The sequence below is a fragment of the Monodelphis domestica genome, chromosome 7 (assembly GCF_027887165.1).
Source record: "Monodelphis domestica isolate mMonDom1 chromosome 7, mMonDom1.pri, whole genome shotgun sequence".
Taxonomy (NCBI): Eukaryota; Metazoa; Chordata; class Mammalia; order Didelphimorphia; family Didelphidae; genus Monodelphis; species Monodelphis domestica.
The window spans coordinates 45,366,121-45,391,394 of NC_077233.1; the positions used below are offsets into that span (position 1 = coordinate 45,366,121).

Genomic DNA, 25,274 nt, shown 5'->3' on the forward strand with positions numbered 1-25,274 from the left:
TTGAACACATTTACTCTGAATATAAGCTCTTATGCCAAAGGGGACTGCCCCATAATTGGCTTTTTATCAATATGCCTACCAATCATTGGTTTTGTTCTTTCTCTTTATTTCCCTCTTATTTCCAAATTATTGTAATTTCTTCTTAGAAAGTGCAATATTGTATGTAACTCTAGTAAGAGATCTTTAGAGATATAAGCTAGTTATGTGAAATGATTCATTGGGGAGCCTAGGCATGTAAATCCGGGAGATTTCAACATGTTCATCTCCCAAAGAATCACAGGGGGTGTTGTGTGAAGGGAACCCCTTCCTCCAAGGATCATGAACTTTTTGCTCATCTGCATCAGCACATTGGCTTGGCTGGAATGCTCCAAACAGAGAGACTTTAGTTCCTGAGATGTGCCAGACCAACACACAGGAAAAGGACGTGACTTGGAGAAGGAGAACTATAAGGAGATGGTAGAGAAGGCTGGGTCTTTTTGTCAGGAGATTTTTGGCTGGGAGCTTGTCTGCCATCCAGCATTGGTGACTTGGGCAGAAGACCCTCATGTGGGCTAGTAAAATTAGGATGGCAGGCTAGAAAATATTTTCCTATTTCCTTCCCTCCTTATTTCTTTCTTATATATTAAAATTAAATTGTTAAAAGCTACTATTATTCTCATGACTTAAGGGTTAATTATTTTTATAAATGGTAACCACAGTAATCTTTTTAACTAATATATTTCCAAACCAATTTCTAAATATTACATTTAGCATATTACATTTGATATATTATTTTTAATATTACATTAGATACATTCATAAATATATATAGACAGACAGATATAGATTAGATAGAGACAGAGATAGGTGATAAATTGATTGATTGATAGATGACAGAGAGATAGAGAGATAGATAGACATGGGTATAAGATAGCTAGGTAGCACTAGTGAATAGAGTGCCAAGCCTGGATCAGGAAGACCTAAGTTCAAATCAGGCCTCAGACAATTTCTAGTTATGTGACCCTGGACAAGTCACATAACCCTATTTTCTGTAGTTTCCTCATCTGTAAAATGTGCCTGGAAAGGAAATGGCAAAACTACTCTAATATCTTTGCCAATAAAACCCCAAATGGAGTCACAAAGAGTTGAGCACAACTGAACAACAAAATTGATATAAATGTAGGTAGAAAAGTAGAAGTAATATAAAATATAGCTTACATTCTAATAAAAAAGGCTAGGAATACACATGTATCTGTATACATAGATATCTCTGTATATGTACACGTGTATATGTATCTCTCCTCATTAAAATAGAAGCTAAATCTTATACTTCTTCCATAGATAAATAGATGGATGCCACACATATATATGAATATATATGGATTATATCTATCTATATGCATATATATATATACATATATACATATATATATATATATAGGGAGGGGTGAATGTATATGTCCCTTTCTACTTACCTCTTGATTTAAGAACCATAATCAAATGACCACTATCATTGCCTCTGGAAAGGGCTTCTATTTGAGTGCACTTTGGGGCTTCCCAGATCAGAATTCTTTTCCCTGGCCACAATTTCCAGATATAAGGTAGGAAGAAGAGGAAAAGCGGTAGAATAGAAAATGGCTGGAGTAAAGATAGATGAAATGATGCCAAGGATCACAGAGCTCACTGGCTTAGCTATTCCAATACAGGGTCTCTAAAAGTCCAGTTTAAAGAAAGGATTGGAGCATGACCCCATGGAGAGAACTGTCTGAGGCACTTTGAGACTAGCTGCCTTTCTGATCATTATAATCATAGTATTTACTTCAATGCTGGCTTAACAATCCTTTATTGGAGGGACATGGAAGCTCTGAAAACACCTGGAATTTTGTACCAATTCTGTTCTATCTCCCCTTTTCATGACTTTGTGCTAGTTTCTCCACCTTTCTCACCTCACTTCCTAGAATTGCTGGTTTCTTTCTTTAGGTTATTTACACAATTATCTCACAAATTTTACTAGCTTTAAGAATACTCTCTGTAACAAGGTAGTATCTCAGATGCTACACAGATGATGGGATTCATGGAGGATAAAAGTTTCCAAGGAATTTGGTGACTTTTCTTGCAGAATATATGAGTGTGAAGAAAAAGATTTAACATATGAATGTCTTGAATTGGGAGTGGAGGGACCACAGGATAGGTGGAAGAAAGAGTTCATATTGGGAAAGATTTCCACTGGAGAATTTTATCTGTGAAATGAGTTGCATAAGTCAAGGTGCTATAGAGAAGAAGGAAATAGTAGGTATAAAATATCTCCTTGATAGTATTACTGGACTTAACATTACACTTGACTTTACCTACCAAAGTAAATTCTCCCTCCTCCATTAAATCCTCTTGGAATCCCCCAACTAAAACCTACCCTTGGCTCTTTTATTTACTCAGCAACTAGTAACAATTTTTATGATTACCCTTCTTGACACTGTGGCAAATACAGCAAGGCATAGGAGACATGATATGGTTTGTAGAGCCAGAAAGATATGTTCATATCCTACTTCTGACACCAGGTGTGTGTAAACATGAATAACTCACTTGGCTTCTATGAACCTCAGTTTCCCCCACTACAAAAATGGGAATAATAATGGCACTTCCCTCAGAATTATTTTGATGATCTAATGAGACAACATATACAAAGAACTATACAAATGCCTACTATTATCATAATAATAAATCATCTTGACCCCAACCTTCTTTTCCCATCCTATTGTACATTATTGTTTTTATAAACATTCAAATTAGTCTTCAAATTAGTACAGTCAAATTAGCCTTCTCACTGTTTCTTATACACAGCATTCTTTTTTTGCTCAACTTTACATCTATGAATCCCCAGTTTCATTCAAGGATGAGCTCAAATACCATGTTCTATAAGAATTTTTTTCTGATCTAATGACTTTCCTCTAAAAGAATCTTGTATGTGTTTATATGAGTGCATGTGGTCTCCTTCAGCTAGGTAATAATTTCCTTGAAGGCAAAAACTTTTTCACTGTTTTATTTGTATCCCCCTCATCTACTTCAGTGCCTAGAACCTACATAGGTGCTCAACAAACATTTGCTTTATCATCATCATCATCATCATCATCATCATCATCATCATCAATAACACTGCCTTCTCTTGACCCCTACTGCATAAAGATTAAGAATGGTTTATCTCCACCTTTCCCCCAGGGTTCTCCAATACCTTAAGGTGGTTTGGAAATATCAAGACTCTAATATCAGCTCAAGCCCCCACAAATTGGGTTTCTTTCATTTTAGGGCTCCAAATAACCCTAGATCAATTTAACAACTTTACAGTCAGATCTCTTTTACAAATGAATATTTATTTTAAAGGAATAACAAGAATAAAGATACAGACATTTCTCCCTTCACTTCAGGGAAATAATCCTAACAGTTTAGCTCAGTTCCTGTGTAGCATCAGTCCCACCATGTTCCATCTTTGCAGCTCTTCTGGGCATCTATACTGGTAATCTGACTTCTCAGGCCTTCTCTGGTGGGTTAATGACAATATCCAGCCTGGAATCCTGGTTCCAAAATCCCAATGACTCAAGTTCTTGGATCTGGGGATTCCGTTCCATTCCATTCCCATTCCATACCTAGAATTTGAAACAGTGAATGAAACAGACTAAAATCCCATGCATAAATCTTGGGCTTATAGAGACTAAGACGAGGGGAAACATAATCTTTCCCCTACCTAAGCTACTGCATGATTCCCAAACTATGAATAAACAGAGACAGAAAAGACAATGAAAGGCAGAGACCAAGACATAAATAGAAAAGCAGAGAGTCAGTGAGAAAGAGAAAAACAGAAGCAGATACACAGAGAGATAGACAGAGGAGTTATCCTAGTCTAATAGTTTTGAAAATGAAGGCACTTCATTCATACAACAAAAAAGAGCTATTTTCTCCTACATGGTAAGCAAACCCAGAATGTCTTCTCCCAGAAGCAGATCTCTGGAATCTCCCATTTGGGTATCTACATCTTAAAGGATCTGAACATATATCAAAGACATGTTACATATAAAATGTCAGCTATTCTTGTTATTATTAAAGATCAGAACCTTCAGCTAGAGATAAAGTTCTCACAACGAGAAAAGCACTGATTTAGTAATGATTCCGACATCCCAGGACCCCTGAAATCAAACTCTGAAGATATAAACCCACTCTACATATTTGCCATAGCTCTGTGCCAGCATGATGACCATTATTTCAAAGAAAATAAATAGCAGAAATGAAGGGAACTAATACATATAGCATGGAACACCATCAACTTCTCCATCTGACCCATTCTTTTCCTGGCTTCTTCCCCAAAGCTTACTACTCTAGAGTAACAAGATTCTTCTCTAGGGTATCATACTTTCTTAGCTCCAGCTTTTGTTGCACCTAAACCTTTATTTTAAACCATCCATTAGCCTGACAGGAGCCAAGCGAGAGGGACTGGAATGGCATGCCAAAAGAGAAATGTGCATATTCTAGAGCTCAGTTGAAATGCTGGGTCAGCAGGTCTCCCTTAATCCCACCAGTACCATTCATCCCACCTGTCAAAAACCAATGGCCAAGATCCCAGCAATTCCCTGGACTCTTGCCTTAAATAATATTGTCCCTGCCAAGGCCCATAGAGGGAATCTGACCCCATTCTCCTGACCCCCTAGGATAAAGATTTCCACAGTTTCTGAGTGGTTTGCTTTAGAACAGGAACTCTGAGTTAAGGCTTAGGTGAGATGAAAACTAAAGCTCCCTCCAGCAAAAATGGATATATTGTTCATCATCATCAGCAATCACAGCTCATCCATTTATTCAAGTCACCCTCCAAGTCATCCAAGTGATCACTTCAATGGAGGAACAGAATTACTCAGTCTCTTTCTCTTGTTCCAAATCCAGTTGATGTCATTCAAAAATAAGGGTCAGTGAATATAAATTTTGAGGGAATGTGAGAGACAGTAGTAGAGAGAGAACTCTGGCTGCCTTTGGATGACTTGGGTTTGATTCCTGATACTGTCACTTAAAACCAGTTTGCCTCAGTTTCCTCATCTAAAAATAGGAGGATTGGTTAATATGTCTTCTAAGACCACTACGAACTCTATATAATTCCATTAACCTATATATGTTGTCTCTCAATATTAGAATTTTATCTCCTTGAAAGAATGGAGTATCTTGATTTACTATTTGTATATTCTGCACTTAGCTCAGTATTTTATTCACAATAAAAACTTAATAAGTATTTTTTGTTCATGTAATCATAGAATCTAATATATAAAAGGGGATTTCACTGGCCATCTAGTCCAAACTATACACATTCATTCATTCATTAATGTGTACATATTATTGAATAATTAATTCTTTTTAGTTAATTATTGTCTATTGTTTTCAACATTTTTTTTCAGAGATATATCTAGGGAGAGGTATAGTTTTTATTTTAAAACTAGGGTCTTCTTCTTTTACATAAATCTTCTCTGGTGTTCTATTTTTTTTAATCTCCAGATCCTGGAACTGTCTTTCCGAAAGATGTGATTAATAGCCCTCAAGGACAAGGCAAACTAAGTATCCCCTTCTAAATATTCTCAGTCTTTAAATGTTTAGTATGTTTTCCATCCATTAATTTCACTACACTTGTGCCCAATACATATTATTTCCCTTGCCCTCCTTAAACCTCTAATTTGTTTCTTAAATATAGAAAGGTAAGAATTTACCCTGATACCTCCAGGGTACTCCTAGTGCCTGCAAAATTCCTACAGTGAACTTGAGCCTCAAGTTCCCAAGTCAAGGAAAAGACAAAAAAACTATGAAAAAAAAAACTTGTGAATTTACTGACCTCAATCCACTACCCCCTACACCAGAAGCCTCAAAAGAAACTCAGATCATTTTAACTTGTCTTAAACATAACAATAGCTAACATTTATATAGCACTTGCTGTGTACTTCTGTGTGGAGTGATTTTTACAAATATCTTTTCATAGTCCTGGAAAGTAAGATTACTATTACAATTAGTATCTCCATTTTATGAGGAAACTGAGGCAAATAGTAGTTAAGGGACTTACTTAGGGTCACCTGTCTAAGGCAGGATCTGAATTTAAATTTTCCCAAGTTCAATTCCAATAGTTTATATGCTGAAGCACCTAGCTGCCCATTTATGACTCATACTGTAACAAGAAATGTAATCAGCAAGAAAAAATAAGATCAAAAGAAATGGACCTATATAAAGGCAAAGACAAAATAAATTACTTGCTGAATAATACTTTGGTTAAAGAACAAATTATAAAAGCCACAATAAATTATATCAAAGTTTGTTGGTCTGTAGCTATAATTTCATCTGCCAGGGTAATTCCCACTTAGTGAAGGTGTCCCTTATTGGGATATTTCTTTTTGAATATGGAATAAAGGTAAAAGTTAGGATGATCTGTTAAAAAGATTTAAAGAATAACGGTTAAGGTAGGTGTGGGGATGCTAAGGAACTTACACTCAGTCTTAATTTTTTTTTCTTTTTTTTAAATCCTTACCTTCTATCTTGAAATCAATACTGTGTATTGGCTCCAAGGGAGAAGAATGATAAGGGCTAGGCAATGGGGGTCAAGTGACTTGCCCAGGGTCAACCAGCTGGGAATTGTCTGAGGTCAGATTTGAACCTAGGACCTCCCATCTCTAGGCCTGGCTCTCAATCCACTGAGCCACCCAGCTGCCCCCCAGTCTTAATTTTCTTAATGAAGTGGGAGCTAGGGCATCTGCTATATATGGGATGAAGTTTGAGCGGAGAAGAGAGAAGGAAAGGCTTAGAAAACACTCTATGGAGGGCAGCTGCCAGTTCTGTGTTATCTACAACTTTGAAAGGCATACTTTATATCGCTTTATCCAAGTTGCTCATAAAAATATTAAATACAAACAAATTTAATAAAGTTAAAATTTAAAGGGAAACCATTAACTGGGGTGGGGGAGGGAGTTAGCAAGTTTCTCTGAGACAGATCTCATCTGTAGATTAATAGGGAACCAATTGAAATTTATAAGAATAAGAGCTTTTTCCTAAATAATAAAGGATTTAAAGATATAAATGGTAAATTTCCAAGGGAAAAAATCTAAGCTATCTATAGTCAGATGGGGAAAATGCTCCAAATCACTACTGATTAGAGAAATACAGATTAAAAAAATTTTTGAGATTGTAATATGACAAAAAAGGAAAGTGATCAATATTGAAGCAGACTATGGGAAAATACATACATTGATGCATTATTGGTAGACTCGTTTGGTTATAATGATTATGGAAAATAATTCACCAAAGTTACAAAACAGTGCATGCCCTTTGGTCCAACTATAACACCTTTAATTCTGTACTCAAAAGAGATTTAAAGGGGAGAAAGACTTTTTATATAATATATTTTTTTCATTTTTATATTTTTATATTCAAAATTTTTATATTCAAAAATATTTGTAATGAATCTTTTTGAATGGCAAAGAAACTAAAAACAATAAGGATGTCCATCTTTTGGGGGACTGGCTGAACAAAGTATGGTATATGAAGGCAACAAAATACTATTGTGCTATAAGAAATGAGCAAGGAAAAATCACTACTAGGTGTGTATCACCAAGAGATAAAAAATGGGAAAGGATCAGTTTGTACAAAAATATTTATAGCTAGGCTTTTTTTGTGGGGGGGAAAATGGGAAAATGAGGGGATATCCTCATTTTAGGGAATGGCTGAACAAATTGTGATATATAATGGTGGTGGGATACTTTGTATTATAAGGAATCATGAATCACTTAATTTCTATAAGAATTGGAAAGATATATATGAACTGATGTGGAGTGAAATGAGTAGAAGCAGGAGAACATTGTATACAGTAACTGAAACATTGTGGGATGATCAAATGTGATTGACTTTGCTACTAAAAGCAATGCAATGATCCAGGACAATCACAAGGGATTTATGCCAAAGAGTGCTATGCATATCTGGAGAAAGAACTGTGAAAGTAGAAATGCAGAAAAAAAGAAACATATGATTTATCACTCATTTATGTGTGTATAGGATTGGGGGTTTGGGTTTTTAAAGATTACCCTTCTACAAAAATGAATATCATGGAAATAGGTTCTGAGTGATAATACATGTCCAGTGGAATTGTTTATTAGCTCCAGGAGGAGGGGATCAAAGAGGTGAGGGAGACAACATGAATCATATAGCCATGGAAAAATATTTTAAAATAAAATGATATTTAAATATATAACATATAATATGCTATATTATATAATATAAAATAATAATATAATTATATATTACATAAAATAATAATAAATAAAAATATATTTAAAAAAGAAATGAGCAAGTGGATTATTTTTTAAAAGCGTAATGATCAAAATTAATCTTGGAGACTGTATATTAAATTGTAATTATTCATTAGTAAAAGAGAGAGATAAAAAGAAAGGAAAATCACCAGGTTGCCCTAATAAAAAGAAAATAAAAACACTTCCATTCTTCCCCATATCCAGTTCCTTGCAGAGGTTCAGGTAGAACATTAGGCCACTCCAGAGAAAGAGAGAGATGGAGTTCCAGCTTGTGTTCAGTAAGAGTTCCTCCCCCAAAAGAGCCCTGATTCTGCTTGGTCCCCTCTCTTAATAAGGCCAGTGACATCACTCCTACTGGGTCATGATTCCTGCCTTCCAGATACATCACCTGCCACGAGGGGACTTCTGCCAGCCCCATTTGACTCCAGGGGCCAATGTGTCCCTTTAATTGCATGACATATTGGTGTTCTGTTGCATGAGCAGGTCAGGGGTTATATTTTCATATTATCTCACACATGGAAAGATTATATGAACAGAGTGAATTAAACCAAGCCAGGGGAATAATTTATACTATAACACTAGTATTATACAACAGAATATATTTGAAGACTTTTCTATACCAATGAATTAAATGAAGAGAACCAAAGCAATTTATATAATAAACCACACAGAAAGGCAGACAACTTTAAAAGCTATAGAATGAGGATCAATGCAATGACTATCTGTGACGCCGGAGGAGCAATAAAAAAACAGACTATTTTCCTCCTAATAGAAAAGCAATAGATTTAGGGTACAGAATGAGATTTTTTTAAATGCAGCCAATGAGGAAATTTGTTTTGCTTTGATATGCATATTTGTTCAAAGGAATTTTTTAAGAGTGTGGAAACCAGGAGGGAAAAATAGATTTCTGTTCATTTCTGAAGCATATTTTTAATTAATTTAAAAAGACAGAGGGCCAAACAGATTTTTGTAACACTCAACTGGAGATATATTTCCAAGTTGAAATCAAACCAATAATAACAAACTTTTTAATATGGCTAGTAAAACACTTCAAAATCCTCTTATTTAATTAAATTATGATCTAGCTCATATCTCAGGGCTGAGCAAAGGCTCATTCCTCCTGATAAGAGTGAAATTGAGTGAAGTAGTTCCACTAAATTTTCCTTATAAAGGGGAAAAAAACGAGCACTTACTAGGTGCTTACTAGTGCTAGGCACTGTGCTAAGCACTTCATAATTATTTCATTTGACCCTCACAACAGTCCCATAAAGTAGGTGCTATTATTATTCCCATTTTACAGTTGGAGTAATTTAGATTAAGTCACTTTCCCAGGGTCACACAGCTAATAAATGTCAAATTTGAACTCAGATCTTCTGATTACAGGAACAACAGTACACTGTGCCACCCAGCTACATACTTAAGCCCCCTTGTCAAGTCAGTATGAAAATCTCAAATTTAAATGACTTAACCATCTTCTTCAGTAGTTTTTCTCTCCATGTGCTCTTTGCCTTCCTCTAATTGGCCATGAACTTCTATTTCAAGAAAATTCATTTAATGGAAATGCAATGCTCCTAACTCTTTCTAATTTACTCTTTTCAGCTCTTGCTTTTAAATGAACGACTTCCTTTCCAGTTTTTAACCATTCAATTTATAAAATAAGTCAAATCCTTCCAAAAATTTAAGCCACATACAAAATAGATTTTAACAAGGTTAAACTTTCTTCATAAGCTTATTCTGTATAAAGACCAAAGTAAGAAAATAATAGCAAGGCTATTTGTCCTTCATTTTCAAAGAGAACCAATGACATTAAATGTGTTGACTTGCAGGGGTTGGATTTAAGTGAGGCAAAGTTGAACCAGTTGTCAGTCTCGCTCTCTTTTGCAGCAGCATCTAAGTCCAGTGGCAGGACAAAAGTCAATACAACTGGTGATGGCTCAGGATGCGATGGATGAACTTGAAGTCTTTGGGGTCTAAGCAAGCTCTAAATGCTGCAGAGCACCTGCTTCAGCCACTTTCCTGGCCATTAGAGCATCTGTCCATCTGTCAAAGGAGGCCTTCATAGGCTTGAGACAGACACCCCTCCTTAACTTACCAACTGGTTTGAGATTTGTCAGTTAGTGGATGGATAGATGTCAGCACTTCTGGAGTGAGGGGTTGCCGAGCCCTTTTCAGGGCTCCTCATCTTCCTTGGGCATCCACCCATCACCCAACTCTCACCTGTGGCTCCAACTGGTCACATCCTGGCAAAACCATCTCAACAAAAGGCTAAACCAGGCTGAGGAGGATAGCAATGAATGAGGAAGTTAAGAAGATGGATATGCCTGAAGAACAAGGTAGGAAGAAATAAGACTACATAGGAAGAGCACCCCTATTTACTAAAGTGCTTAAATGACAAAGAAGAAAACCCAATAGCCAATAAAAGAGTAATTTAGGATTCTTGAGCAGAGTGAAATAATAAATGAAATGTTTTACCCAATTGATCCAGGACCAGTGTGCACGATGGACTGGACAGGGAGAGACGGTAAGCGAGGATATAAATTAAGAAGGCGTTGCAAAAGCCCAGGTCAGTATTTCAGACCAATGGGAATGGAGAGGAATATAAAATCTCAAAGACATAAGCAAAGAAGCTAAGAGGAAGAACTGGCAGAGCTTGATGAGTGCATGGAAAGTAGAAGCAGAACAAGTTATCAACTACTTTGAATCTTGGTTCAGAAAAAATCAGGAAATTGATAATATCATTGAAAGAAATGGAAACGTTTAAAAAGAGAGAAAATTAAGAGGGAAGAAAATTAGTCTGGATTGGATCTAAGAATCCCTAGATTTGAACTAGAAGGGACCTTGATGGCTATTTAGTTCAAACCCCTCATTTTTTTCAGATGAGGTCACTGAGACCTATACAAGTTAAGTAACTTACCTAAGGTCACCTGAGTAGTAAGTAGCAAAGTCAAGATTTGAAAGCAGGTGCTCTTGATTCCAAATGTAATGATCTTCATACTGAGATAACCAAGAAAAAGTTAAAGCTTAAAATATGAGTAAAGACAAAACAAAAAAATATATTTTTAAATTTAAGAATTTTCTAGAGGTTGGAAAGTGACCTTTTTGTTTGTTTGTATAGTCAAACCTCTGTTATCCATGGCAGTGGGTGGCAGGAATGGCAGAAATCACTGAAATCCATTGATAATTTAAAATTCTCACTTTAACATTTTAATAATTTTACTAATTTAACATTTTAACTAATTTACATCCCCAAAGACTTACTTCCAGGTAGGAAATTATCTGCTCTCATATTTACTATAAAGGTTTGGATTTTTTTCTTTTGTCTTTCTTTTTTTGGTGGGGGGGGGGAGAATGGAGAGGGGGAAATGCTTAACTTAAAAGAAAAAAAAATTTTAAATGTCTGACTTACATGTTAAACCCAGTGGAATTGGATATGGGAAGGGGGTGGGGGGAAGAGGAGGGAAAGAACATGAGTCTTATAACCATAGGAAAATATTCTAAATCATCTAATTAAATAAAATTTAAAAAAAATAAAAATAAATTTTAAAAAATGTCTGCCTTGAATATTTCTTTCATCTTCCTTGCCCAAATTCCAATATATGGTGAAGTGCCCCCTAAAAGAACAATGGGTGGTAAAGGGAGAAGCCTGGCATCTGGATAATCCACAAATGAGTTCATCTGCCCCTGAAGTAATCAAGAGTTGGCTTTTAGAAATTCATTTGTCTTTCCCATAGAGGTTCTCTGATTTGTGGGAAACGAATCTATTTTACAATTAAGTCTGGAGGTCAGCACTGACTGAGAAACCTCAATAAATGCAGAAGGCCAAATAAATCAGAATATACACTATTTGTGATAGAGCTTAAGCCACCAGGTAAATGATCTATATCTTCTGGTACGTGACAGATATAGGACAAAGACAAAAGTCTTGGATAAAGTATTCTGACACAAAGATAAAGCCAGAAGAAAAATGATGGGCATGCCTTCTTGCCCATCCAGAACACAAAGATGACCTCAGCCAATATTACCTAGGGATTTCAGTGGTTTACAATTCATTCTGCATTCAGAATCCATTCCAACATCACTCTTTTGTCAGCCCTGTGGATCAATAATTCAATTGTGTAAGAAAGAAAGAATTCCAGGTGCTAGCTGCATAAATAGGTGTCCAATACTTCACCAAATCCTTGGAGTAAATCGTGGCTCCGTACCTGAAGCAAAAAGTGAACAGTCCATGGGCCAGAATCCTACTTGCATAAATTAGCCTCAATTCATTATGCAAGGCCAAGCCTGTTTGATCTTCAATGATGCAGAAGCTTAGTAGTGAGACTTAACAAGTTCCCAGGCTGATCAAAGGGAGGAACAGGAGTTTGCTTAGAAGTGCTGTGAGGAGAATGAGCCTTAAAAGTAGAAGAAAAAGGAGGCCACTTTGGAAGCATATTTATCCTCCCCTCACTATCATATTCCACCACATGAGCCTATAACTGAGGCCAGAAAGTCTGTCTTTAGTGCCTAATTCCTTTGGTTTAAGGAATTGTTCTTTACTGAAAATGAAATCTCAGAAGTTATGAGTAAACAAGAAATGGAAGGCAATGTAAGGTATAAAATGGATAATTTTGTATACATTAAAATAAAAAACTTTTAGACAAATTAAACATGTTTCCAAGATTGGCAAAAAAAGCAGAAAACTGGGAAAACATTTTCAGACAGTCTCTCAGATAGAGGTCTCATATCTAAAACACATAGAGAATTTTGTCAAATTTATTAGAATAAGAGCCATCTCCCAATTGATAAATGGACAAAAGATAGGAACAATTTTTGGATAAAGAAACCAAAGCCATATGTAGATATGTGAAAAAATGCTCTAACTTCGTGCTGATTTAATGCAAACCAAAACAATTCTCAGGTATCATCTCATATTCATCAGATGGGCTAAAATGATGAAAGGAAAAAATAACAAATGTTGGAGGGAATGTAGAAAAACGGGGACACTAATACACTGTTGGTGGAATTGTGAATTGATTGAACCATTTTGGAGAGCAATTTGGAATTATGCCCAGAGTTATAGAACTCTGTATACCCTTCCAAAGGAAATAGGGGGAAAGCAAAAGAACATATGTTCCAAAATATTTATGACAGCTTTCTTATAGTGGTAAAGAACTGGAAATTGGGGAGATGTCCATCAACTGGGGAATGACTGAAAAACTTGTGGTATATGATTGTGATGGAATACTACTACGCTATAAGAAAAAAATGAGCAGAATATTTTTTTAAAACCTGGACATGAAACATGAAATAATATAGAGTGAAATGTATAGAACCAAGAGAATATTCTATACAGCTAGAGAATATTGAAGAATACTTGGGAATGTTCATCTCCAGAGAATGAATTGGAAAATAAAAGAAACCTGAAAGACATAATCTATAAATACCTATCTAGTTGTTAAATGATGCCTTCTATGGTATGGAGAGAGAAGAGAGGGGACTGAGATACCTGGAAGTAAATTCTATTAATAAAACTTTAAAAAAGAAAAAGGAAAGAAAATCCTTCTGGAAGGAGTATCCTATTCAGTTGCTAGACATATTGAGTGTTCCTTTAGCTCACTAAGTAGACCTCTCTTGAGGAAAATAGATGGGAGGTCATGGACCAGAGCCATAGAAGATTGGGCAGGCATCATTGGGTTATGATTAGCATAATTGGGAAGAAAGTCTAGATTAATGAAATCATAGGATCACAGAGTTGGAAATGTCTTGGAAATCTAATCCATCCTCTTATTTCACAGATAAGAAAACTGAGACCAGAGAGATTAAATGAGTTGTGTGTCCAAATTCACAGAGTTGGGACTAAGGTAAGATTTTAATCTGGGTCCTCTGATTTTGTGCCTGGTCCTCTTCCCATTGTATCACACAGATCCATTGGTGCATAGGAAGCCAGCTAATCAAGAGTATATTTTGATGGAAGGATTGTAGAGAAAACCTGAGCACATTGAGGTACATGAGAGTGGAGGACAAAGGACAAGAAAGGAAAGTAGCTGGAAGTGAACCTTGCTGCTTTCATAATGTTGCCAAGGGCTGGCCCTGACTGAGGCTGATTCAAAGACCCTAGAAGAATAGTTTTATATAGCTTACATCACTAATATTTCCCATTGCAGAACTTAGAGTTTGTGGAACCAAGTGAAAATTTTAGGAAGTTGGTGTCTACACTTGTATGTGGAAATAGAAAACCTATTTTTGAACTCTTGTCCTGAGATTTATTCCCAGTATTACCAAGGGTAATTGGTATAGGAAAAAGGAGCATGGAATTTGGGCTCAGAAGATCTGGATTTGAATCCTAGTTCTGCTCCTTAATAACTGCATGACCTATGCTATTTAATCTCTCTGCCTCAGTTTCTCCAATTATAAAATGAAATTAGACTAGATCATTTCAAGTCCATTTCAGCTTTAAAATCCAATTGCACATCAAAGAATAAAAAGACAATCTGAGACATAAATGTATTTATTCTGATATGGCCTTCAGAGAGGAAAATGTTGGAGAAGGCAAACAGAGAATCAAGAAGGTAGCCTAGACTTCTATTAATTCTTCTCTCCCAATTGTTAAGGAAACGAAACAAGGTGCCATGAGTTCAGGGCCAACCTTGCTCACAGGTGTGATGATGAAGGAGTAAAGGAGTGATGGAAGACAGCTAAGTGTATCAGCCTGGGGCCAAGCTTTGCATGGAACTGCTTCACCAGGCCCAGGGTTGGCTTTTATTTTTATACCCCAATGAATACATATTTTCTTGGCACACAGTTACATTACTCAACATACATGTTCAAAGCATATAATTGGATAAGTGATACATTAACTTTTAACAAATCATTTGATTAACATTCTGTGATCATTCTATATACTTATGTTGTTACTATTGATTCTGACAGCATACACAAAGATTTTGCAAAAGATAAATGGTTATATCACAGCAAAGTAGCCAGAGAGCAGATTTTTTTCATTAATCTATGAGGTGCTTGAGCTTTGTGGACAATCAAAGAAAATCATTTATGACTTTTAATAAACATAGATAATCAATCAGAAATTCTAGAGACAATCACCAAACACTGCAGCCAAGTTGAGGGATCAAAGGAGTAATAGAAACACAACTCAGTCTTAATATTAAGATAATCTTATTTCAGTGTTTCATGGGGAGTTTCCAAGATGGATTTTGGTTGGTAAATCAAGTCACTGAGGCATGGTGTACAAGCCTCTCCCTAGGAAGATTGATGTACTGGCCTAGGAGAATTTGTTCTGTGCATGGGAGTGGGGAATTTCTGAGCACAGCTTTGTTAGATGTTATATGCATAAGCAGAAGTTAACCCATGATAGTCTTTTAGGTTTGGTTTTGTAAGTATGATCTTTTGGTGGTATTCTGTGGGGATAACATGCAAGTATTTTGCTCTCGTATTTTTCCTAAAGCTAGGGAGAGAACAATAATCCTAGCAATTCCATTAGTAAGGGATGATAGTGAGAGAAGTCACACAGAGTGGGTGCTAAGTGGGTGTCTCATCTCTTCTGAAGGCTGCTTTGCAGCTTCAAGCCCCCATCTGTGATCATGTCAGACAGTGTGGGTTTGATGGCTCCCAACAAGGGATAGGATAATACTTATAATAAAACTCATTGCTAACTTCAAAGTCAATCAACAGTGATATAATTTTACCCCAACACATTCCACCCCTTGACTGTTATATTCACTTGTGAGTCAATATCTTATCAATAATACAGCAGCAGAATATCCTTTTTTAATAACAAGGAAGGGAAGGGAAGGGAAGGGAAGGAATCCATATGGTACTATATGCCAAGCACTATGTTAAGCTCTCTTTTAAAATATTATCTCCTTTGATCCTCACAAAAAATCTTGCAAAGTGGGTACTATTATTATCCTCATTTAGCAATTGAGGAAACTAAGTCAGAAGTTAAATGAATTGCCCAGAGTCCCGCAGCTAATAACTATCTGAAGCTGGATTTTAGCCCTGCTCTTCCTGACTCCTGGACCAATGTTCTATCTGCACCACTAGCTGAAATAAAAATAAGGGGAAATAATAGCTCTAGTGTCTACTGAACTATCATAGTCCTTATAACTCCATTAATCCGGGAACCAGTGGTATGTCATTATGGCTATAGCTTTGGCAGCTAACATTGACGATATTAAGATTCCGGCTCCTTAGATCATAGGCAAAAAGTTCAAGGAAACTGGAATGGTTTCTCCCCTGGAGAAAAGTTACCCAACCAAGAAGTGATGAAAATATTAAAAAGATGAAAATAAAAACAAGACAGGAAGGCATGAAGAAAATAAAATGAAATTATGAAAATTTGAAGAAAAACATTGTTCTCTCTAATAACTCTGTGCAAATGTTCTTACATATGATTTTGAATTTACACAGGGAAGTTTTATAACACTGTCCTAGCCCTCAAGAAGCTTTCAACATATTTAAGGAGAAAGGTATTTTTCAAATATACCAAAAAGCAATACAATATAGCAAATGATAAATTTCAAGTGAGTGTCAAAAACAATTCAAAAAAAAGGAGAGTTCACTGTGGACTGGGATGGTTAGGAAAAACTATAGAGGAGGGATCTGAACATTGAAGAATAGATAGGATCTTAACAAAAAATAAAAATTAAATAAAATTAAAAGAGTAAGGGAGTGGAATAAGCATCAAAAAGAACATGACTAAGAGAAAAGCATCAAGTCACAGAATCACAAAGTCTCAGTACTAGAAGGGACAGGGACCTCAGAGGCCATCTAATCTAACCCAGACTTGAACAAGAATCTTCTCCATCAGAACAACAAAATTTAACATAGATATACATGCTTTACATCCATTGTCTTCTCTGATCCTCAAAACTGACCTTTCACGATATGCTATTATAATCCCATTTTCACAGATGAATAAATTGACTTTCAGGGAAAGCAAGTGATTTAACCATGCTCACTCAGCCAGGATATGAACCCAGGAGTTCCAGACTCCAGTTCCAGTATTCTAAACCTCAAAACCAAAATTCAAGTTCAAAATTTTCTCCAAACAGGAGACATTAGAAAGAACTCATCTACTTAGAGCAGACCCTTTTCCACCATTAACTAAAGAGTAGATTACTCAGTTGAGGAAGGTACATAAAACCTTTCCTTGCACTTGGTGGTTACCATGCTGAGATCATAATAGGAGTATTGAGCCTTTTATGTCAAAGTTCTATCACTCTCTTAGACAGCTTGAGCACAAATTTCCTGGACAATGGAAAAGGAAAATTGGCAACAGCTCCTAGGTAATCTTGTCAGTTTTACTGCGTTTTAAGAGGAATATGCCCCCATTATAGAAAGAATTGATAAGAGACTCTTTTATCAAAACTTACATAATTTTAGAATGTTTTTTAGACTTCTCCCATTGACCAGTTGATTATCTGATGTTAGTTAGCATAAATTACAAACTTCACTTGCTCATAAATCATGAACTTTACTTACTAAAGTCCTAAATCATGAAAAGATATAAAAATGCATTACAAAAACTAACCATTCCAAATCTAGAAAAAAAAAGCAGATTTTTTAGTGTTTTCAGAGGCCAAATGCATCCCCACTATGTGTCCATGGCAACCTGGAACTTGAAGATCACATTGGCTTGCAAATGGGAACCACCAGCTGTACCTTTGAACTCCCTCTCAATTACATTCTTTTAAATGACAAGATGATCACTTTTAGAGGGAATGATGGACAAGAAAGATGCCATGTCATGTTTACTCAGAGGAATAATCAGCTAGAGATTTTAATTTTTTAATGTTTTTCTTTCTTTTTTAACTAATGACATTCTCCACTGCTGCAGTCTAATTAGTTTCTGAATGACCTGTCTCAACATCTCAAACTCAGTGAAACACTCCAGGCATCTTAATTATATGGAATATAGAAAACCCCCAAAAGCTCTCTGGAAAGTAGATTGACAACTGACAAGATAGATTCACCCCTTGGATCCACCAAGTCTCCTTCAGTCAACATTTGTCAAGAAAAATAAGTATGATCTTTAAGGATCAGGATTTGAAGGCAAAAACCTAAGGTAATGACCTAAAAAGCCTTCAGTTTTCCAAATTCTTCTGAATTCTTTTTCAAAAACATTTTCCTTTCTATTAACTTAATTTTTAACAACCACCTTCAAACACAGTGAAGAACAAAAGTAGAGAACTAATCACGGAACTGTGAACTTCTGTTATAAATAGTTTTAAAAGAAGTATGTTTTAAATTAACACCTTAGTAGCAAAATTGTGGTTTGTTTCTTTGTCCCATTTGGAATATTTGGGGATGTTTTTGAATGGAGAAATTAGGAAATCTCAAACCCTTAGAGCCCTGGAATCTTGGGGAGTAGGGTAGCTTCTAGAGTGGAGGTTAATAGTTAATATGATATCATCAAGCCCCTGGAGATAAATAAGATGATATATATGTATATATATATATATATATATATATATATATATATATATATATAGAGAGAGAGAGAGAGAGAGAGAGAGAGAGAGAGAGAGAGAGAGGTAATGGCTACTGTAAGCCAGAGTTTTATCTCCTTCTGGAGATACTAAGCCCCTCAAACCCACCTGTAATAGTCTAAGAATACCTGGAGGGAAGAATCTCCAGTTCAAGATAAAAAAGACACTTGTGGGCAAGTTTCTGCAAAACAAATTGCTCCTTGATGATAAAAAGTCTGGAAGGTAACTGAAACCAAAGGAAAGGAAGAATTTTTCCAAAGTATGGTGTTAATTAGTGTGGAATAGGAGCTAAAAAAGCTGAGACAGCAGATGACATGATGGTGTACTTAAAGAATCCTAGAGATTCGACCAAAAAGCTAATCGAAATAATCAACAACTTTAGCAAAGTTACAGGATACAAAATAAACCTGCAGAAGTCATCAGCATTTCTATATATTTCCAACACAGCTCAGCAGCAAGAACTAGAAAGAGAAATCCCATTCAAAATTACCTTAGACAAAATAAAATACTTAGGAATCTATCTCCCAAGACAAATACAGGAACTTTATGAACACAACTACAAAACACTCTCCACACAACTAAAACTAGACTTGAACAATTGGAAAAACATTAACTGTTCATGGGTAGGATGAGCCAATATAATAAAAATGACCATCCTACACAAACTCATCTATCTATTTAGTGCCATACCCATGGAACTTCCAAAAAAAATTTTTACTGATCTAGAAAAAACCATAACAAAGTTCATTTGGAATAACAAAAGATCAAGGATATCCAGGGAAATAATGAAAAAAAAATACAAAGAAGGGGGCCTTGCAGTCCCAGATCTCAGACTATATTATAAAGCAGTGGTCATCAAAACAATTTAGACTGGCTAAGAGACAGAAAGGAGGATCAGTGGAATAGACTCGGGGTAAGTGACCTCAGCAAGACAGTATATGACAAACCCAAAGATCCCAGCTTTTGGGACAAAAATCCATTATTTCATAAAAACTGCTGGGAAAATTGGAGGACAGTGTGGGAAAGATTAGGTTTAGACCAACACCTCACACCCTACACCAAGATAAATTCAAAATGGGTGAATGACTTGAACATAAAGAAGGAAACTATAAGAAAATTAAGCGAACACAGAATAGTATATATGTCAGACTTTGGGAAGGGAGAGGCTTTAAAACCAAGCAAGACTTAGAAAGAGTCACAAAATACAAAATAAATAATCTGGAATACATCAAATTAAAAAGTTTTTGTACAAACAAAACCAATGTAACCAAAATCAGAAGGGAAGCAACAAATTTGGAAGCAATTTTCATAAAAACCTCTGACAAAGGTTTAATTACTCAAATTTACAAAGAACTATAGCAATTGTACAAAAAATCAAGCCATTCTCCAATTGATAAATGGGCAAGGGACATGAACAGGCAGTTCTCAGCCAAAGAAATCAAAACTATTAAAAAGCACATGAAAAAGTATTATACATTTCTTATAATCAGCGAGATCCAAATCAAAACAACTCTGAGGTATCACCTCACACCTAGCAGATTGGCCAACATGACAGCAAAGGAAAGTAATGAATGCTGGAAGGGATGTGGCAAAGTAGGGACACTAATTCATTGCTGGTGGAGTTGTGAATTGATCCAACCATTCTGGAGGGCAATTTGGAACTATGCCCAAAGGGTGATAAAAGACTGTCTGCCCTTTGATCCAGCTATAGCACTGCTGGGTTTATACCCCAAAGAGATAATAAGGAAAAAGACTTGTACAAGAATATTCATAGCTGCACTCTTTGTGGTGGCCAAAAATTGGAAAATGAGGGGATGCCCTTCAATTGGGGAATGGCTGAACAAATTGTGGTATATGTTGGTGATGGAATACTATTGTGCTTAAAGGAATAATACAGTAGAGGAATTCCATGGAGACTGGAATGACCTCCAAGAAGTGATGCAGAGCGAAAGGAGCAGAACTAGGAAAACATTATACACAGAGACTGATACACTGTGGTACAATCGAATGTAATGGAATTCTCCATTAGGGTCAATGCAATGTCCCTGAACAATCTGCAGGTATCTAAAAAACACTATCCACAAGCAGAGGACAAACTGTGGGAGTAAAAACACCGAGGAAAAGCAACTGCTTGACTACAGGGGTTGAGGGGATATGACTGAGGAGAGACTCTAAATGAACACTCTAATGCAAATACCAACAACATGGAAATGGGTTTGAATAAAGAACACATGTGATACCCAGTGGAATCGTGCATCGGCTATGGGAGAGGTGGTGGGAAGGGGGGGAGGAAAAGAAAATGATCTTTGTTTCCAATGAATAATGTTTGGAAATGACCAAATAAAATAATGTTTAAAGTGAAAAAAAAATAAGCAAAACTCAATAAGCAAAAAGAAAAAAAAAATCTGAGACAATCTAGGAAAGATGACTGGTCTTGAGCTTTTGTCTATTCTACTCACCTGCCAGCACAGGCTGCTTTCTAAGCCACTCCTACAAGAAATATGGAAGTAAGATTACCTTTGTCCCTCTGTCCCTCTTGTGGGTTCTCTACTTCAATAATCTAGCTAAGATAAGTAGAGGATAGTGAAGTAGCACAGTGGATAGAATGCAGGACCTGAAGTCAGGAAGACTCAGCTTTCAGACTTGAAATCTATCCTTCAGACACCAATTATGTGGCCCTGAGCAAATTCAGTGATGCTTTTTTGCCTCAGTTTCCTCATCAGTCAAATAAGCTGGAGAAGAAAATGGCAAACCCCCTATGATCTTTGTCAAGAAAATTCCAAATGAGATTACAAAGAGTTGGATATGACTGAAAAACAACTGAGCAACAACAACAAGCTCAAGTAATCTCCAAGCAATAACATAGTTTCCCACCTGGTTTTCCAAAGTCCCAAAGGTCAGCATGACAATATCCACTGCTCAACAGTTGCTGCATTTAAGCATTATGGAATCCTTCATCTTCAACTTTATAGCTCCCAGTTGGGTCAATATGAACCAGAATCAATTTTTCTACAGGTCTTTTGTGATTCAGTGTTTGAATCTCAACTATTTCAGGGGTCAGCAAGTCAAACTCATTTATTGTTTGTCCCTGAGTTACTACCCTCATGTTTTTAAGAGGAAAAGCAATAAAACAGTGACCCTTCCCTTTAGAAGAAAGATCGCTTTAGCTTCAACTGTATTCACTTCTTAGCCAGAGTCTAACTATACTGCTTTGTTATAATCTATTGACAACAAAAGCTACTCAACTCTTTTCTCCTTTGTGGACAATTCAGATGATTTCCACTTGATTGACTAGTTGGGGGGGTTACATGGAATCAGCGTATTAAAAGCCATGTGGGACACTTTTCTATCCTATGATTTTTCTATGAATGATCTGGGGAGATTACCTCTATTTATTCTGTGTGGAAAAAATATAGATATATATTTTATATTGTGTGAAAAAGTATGTATTTAAGTACATAATTGTTTCTATGTTGTTTCCTCCATTAAAATAGCCTCTCCTTGAGGAAAAAAAGCCAAAACAAATAAATAAATGAATAATTAAATAAATAAATAAGTGAATGAAGAAAGAAAGAAAGAGAAAGAAAGAAAGAAAGAAAGAAAGAAAGAAAGAAAGAAAGAAAGAAAGAAAGAAAGAAAGAAAGAAAGAAAGAAAGAAAGAAAGAAAGAAAGAAAGGAAGGAAGGAAGGAAGGAAGGAAGGAAGGAAGGAAGGAAGGAAGGAAGGAAGGAAGGAAGGAAGGAAGGAAGGAAGGAAGGAAGGAAGGAAGGAAGGAAGGAAGGAAGGAAGGAAGGAAGGAAGGAAGGAAGGAAGGAAGGAAGGAAGGAAGGAAGGAAGGAAGGAAGAAAGAGATAAAAACCATGACTATAGTTCCCCCATTTTTAGAAAGCATATAAGGTCCCTCACCTACCACATCCAAGCAGTTGCTGTGTTATGGTGATTCTACCTTCTCAACCTCTCTCCCATCTGTCTCCCCCTTTCCACTCACATTTTCAATCCTCTAGTTCAGGCCTTCATCACCTCTCACATGAATTATGCCACAGCCTCCTAATTTGTCATCCTGACTTAAATCTCTCCCTTCTTCAAAAAAATTCTTCACATACTGTGAGAAACTGATTACTGCTACAGAAAGACTTGCAAGCAAGTGCAAGACATGGAACTTTGAAGATCTGTCAATCAGAAAAATTCCAGAGAAGAATGAGGCCAGGGAGAAGGCAGTTTGAATCAGCTGGCACACAAACTAATTTACTCATCTTCTTCCTTGAGACTGAGGAAGAAAGCTGACAGAGACATTTACTCTGTAGTTTCTGGCTACTGGTTTCAACTTGAAGACGGGCTTATCTCTGAAGATATTTTCAAATTATTAACAATATTCCCTTAAAGACAATTCAACTCTACTTTCTTGATATTGAATTTATAATAGATTAGGGAAACCCAAAATTTCCTCTACTCTTACTTCCCACTCCCTACCTTTTCTTCCTTTAAAATAAATCCTTTTCTAGTATTTTTGAAGTGAAATTAGTCTATTGAAAGCTGCTATCATTTACCATCTCTGAATAGGTGTTAGAATCAAATTGAAGAAAGCAGGAAGTGGGTAGGGGGGAAGAGAATTGAGAATTCAATCTCTCCTTGACCTTATTTCTTAGTCATTGTTCCAGCTTTTTTCTTTACCTTAAATACCCTAGTAATTGAGCCTCCAATACAATACTTGCTAAAAATCTTTTCCTACAACAAAGGTCTTACCATGGCACTATTTTGTTCAATGAACTCTTATGACTTCTTATTGCCCCTAGAATCAAGCCATTTATTGTTCCTTATAGCACAATCGTATTCCATCACCAACATATACCACAATTTGTTCAGCCCAATTGAAGGGCATCCCCTCATTTTCCTTTTTTTTTTGCCACCACAAAGAGTGCCCCAACACATCTTTTTAAAAAGAATTCTCCAAAGCCATTAAGTCTCACATATTGTTCTCAATGCTGGACTTCTAATATTTACCAAGGAGCATGCCTCATAGGAAAAAGTCTTCCAATGAAGAAATGAGAAAGCTACTTATTATATATAGAATGCTTATGAAGGCATTGCGCAGTTCTGACCTTCAATATATTAGATCTACTCTGAAGGAAAATCATCATGAAAGTGCCTAGTGCTCTGTAGTCAGAATTAGGTCTCTGAGAAATTCTACACCTAGGGACAGAACACACTAAATAAGGGAAAAAAATTCCCAATCACCTCTGGATTTATGTATGAAGCTTTCATCTCTCTCCTGAACCCTGAAATAAAAAATATATATGTATGTATGTATCTATGCATCTATATATTTCCCTTCACTTTATTTTCTTCATGAGTTTTTTTCTTTTAGAAGTGATATATTTTCTTTCACAACATAATAAACATGAAAATATGCATTATAGAACATTTAAATTTCTATCATTTTATCTGCCATCTTGAAAAGAGGGAAGGTGTATAATTGGAAATCTATCTTTGAACTACATTTCCCAAGAGTCCACTGACTTCCTGTTGTTAGGTGCTGATATAGACAAGAGATAAATAGGTTGGTCTTCCTTGGCTTTGCTGGTTCAGAACATTGGTAGAGTGGGCTGTTTAAACAGGTAGATTAGCCAAGGGCACATGGTTTATTTTGTTACTTCTAGTGATTATTAATAAATCTTATGAAATATAATATTTGAAATAATTGTATTTTAATTTTAACAAAGGGGAAAAGGGAGGGAAAGAACACAGATTGCAAAATGTCAGAAAATAATTACTAAAAATTGTATCTACATGTAATCTGGAAAATAAAAACAAATTTTTAAAAGATAAGGAAACAGTCTAAGAAATGTTAAGTAACCTACTTGCTAAGAATCACAAAGCTAGCAAGTGGCTAGAGTAGAATTCAAACTCAGATCTTACTGACTCCAAATTCAGCATATTATCCTCTGTGTTATCAAGCTGATTCAATAATTCCCAGTACAAAAACTTCCAGAACTTCCCTATTCATATAGGTTAAACTATAAAGTATTATACTTAACCAGAATTGAGGTCACTATTCAGTGTAACTCCAATCTGCTTTTGAGTATTGTTTTCACATTATTCAACTCATGCACTTGAAAAAACTAGTCTCCTAGAGCCTCGTTGACATGAAACTTTCATCCTTCCCCTTTTTGTGAATTCACACAAGTTATGCCCCATGCCTAGAATGTACTACCTCTTTATCTCCAAGTCAAATCAATAAGTATTTATTAAGAATACACTATGTTCCAGGCACTGTGATAAGTTCTGTGGGTAAAAGAAAGGCAGTAACAGCCCCTTCCTTCAAGGAGCTCAAAGTCTAATGTATCAGACAACATGAAAACAACTAAGTATTGAAAGAGGGAGGGAAGACACAAAAAAGAAAGGATAGCAGGAAGAGAGGAGAGAGAAACAGGCAGGAAAACAGAGAGAGAGAGAGAGAGAGAGAGAGAGAGAGAGAGAGAGAGAGAGAGAGAGAGAGAGAG

At 36.0% G+C, this 25,274-nt stretch overlaps 1 long non-coding RNA gene across 2 annotated transcripts in view; it reads right to left on the bottom strand.

Moving 5' to 3' along the window:
• Window positions 1–3,096: 3,096 nt before the first annotated feature.
• Window positions 3,097–25,274, bottom strand: part of LOC130455444 (uncharacterized) — a 244,843-nt gene continuing 222,665 nt past the window's right edge. For both annotated transcript variants that reach the window (XR_008913414.1, XR_008913416.1), the window contains one exon: window positions 3,097–3,617. This is a non-coding gene — a long non-coding RNA (uncharacterized LOC130455444). The remainder of the gene's footprint in view (window positions 3,618–25,274) is intronic.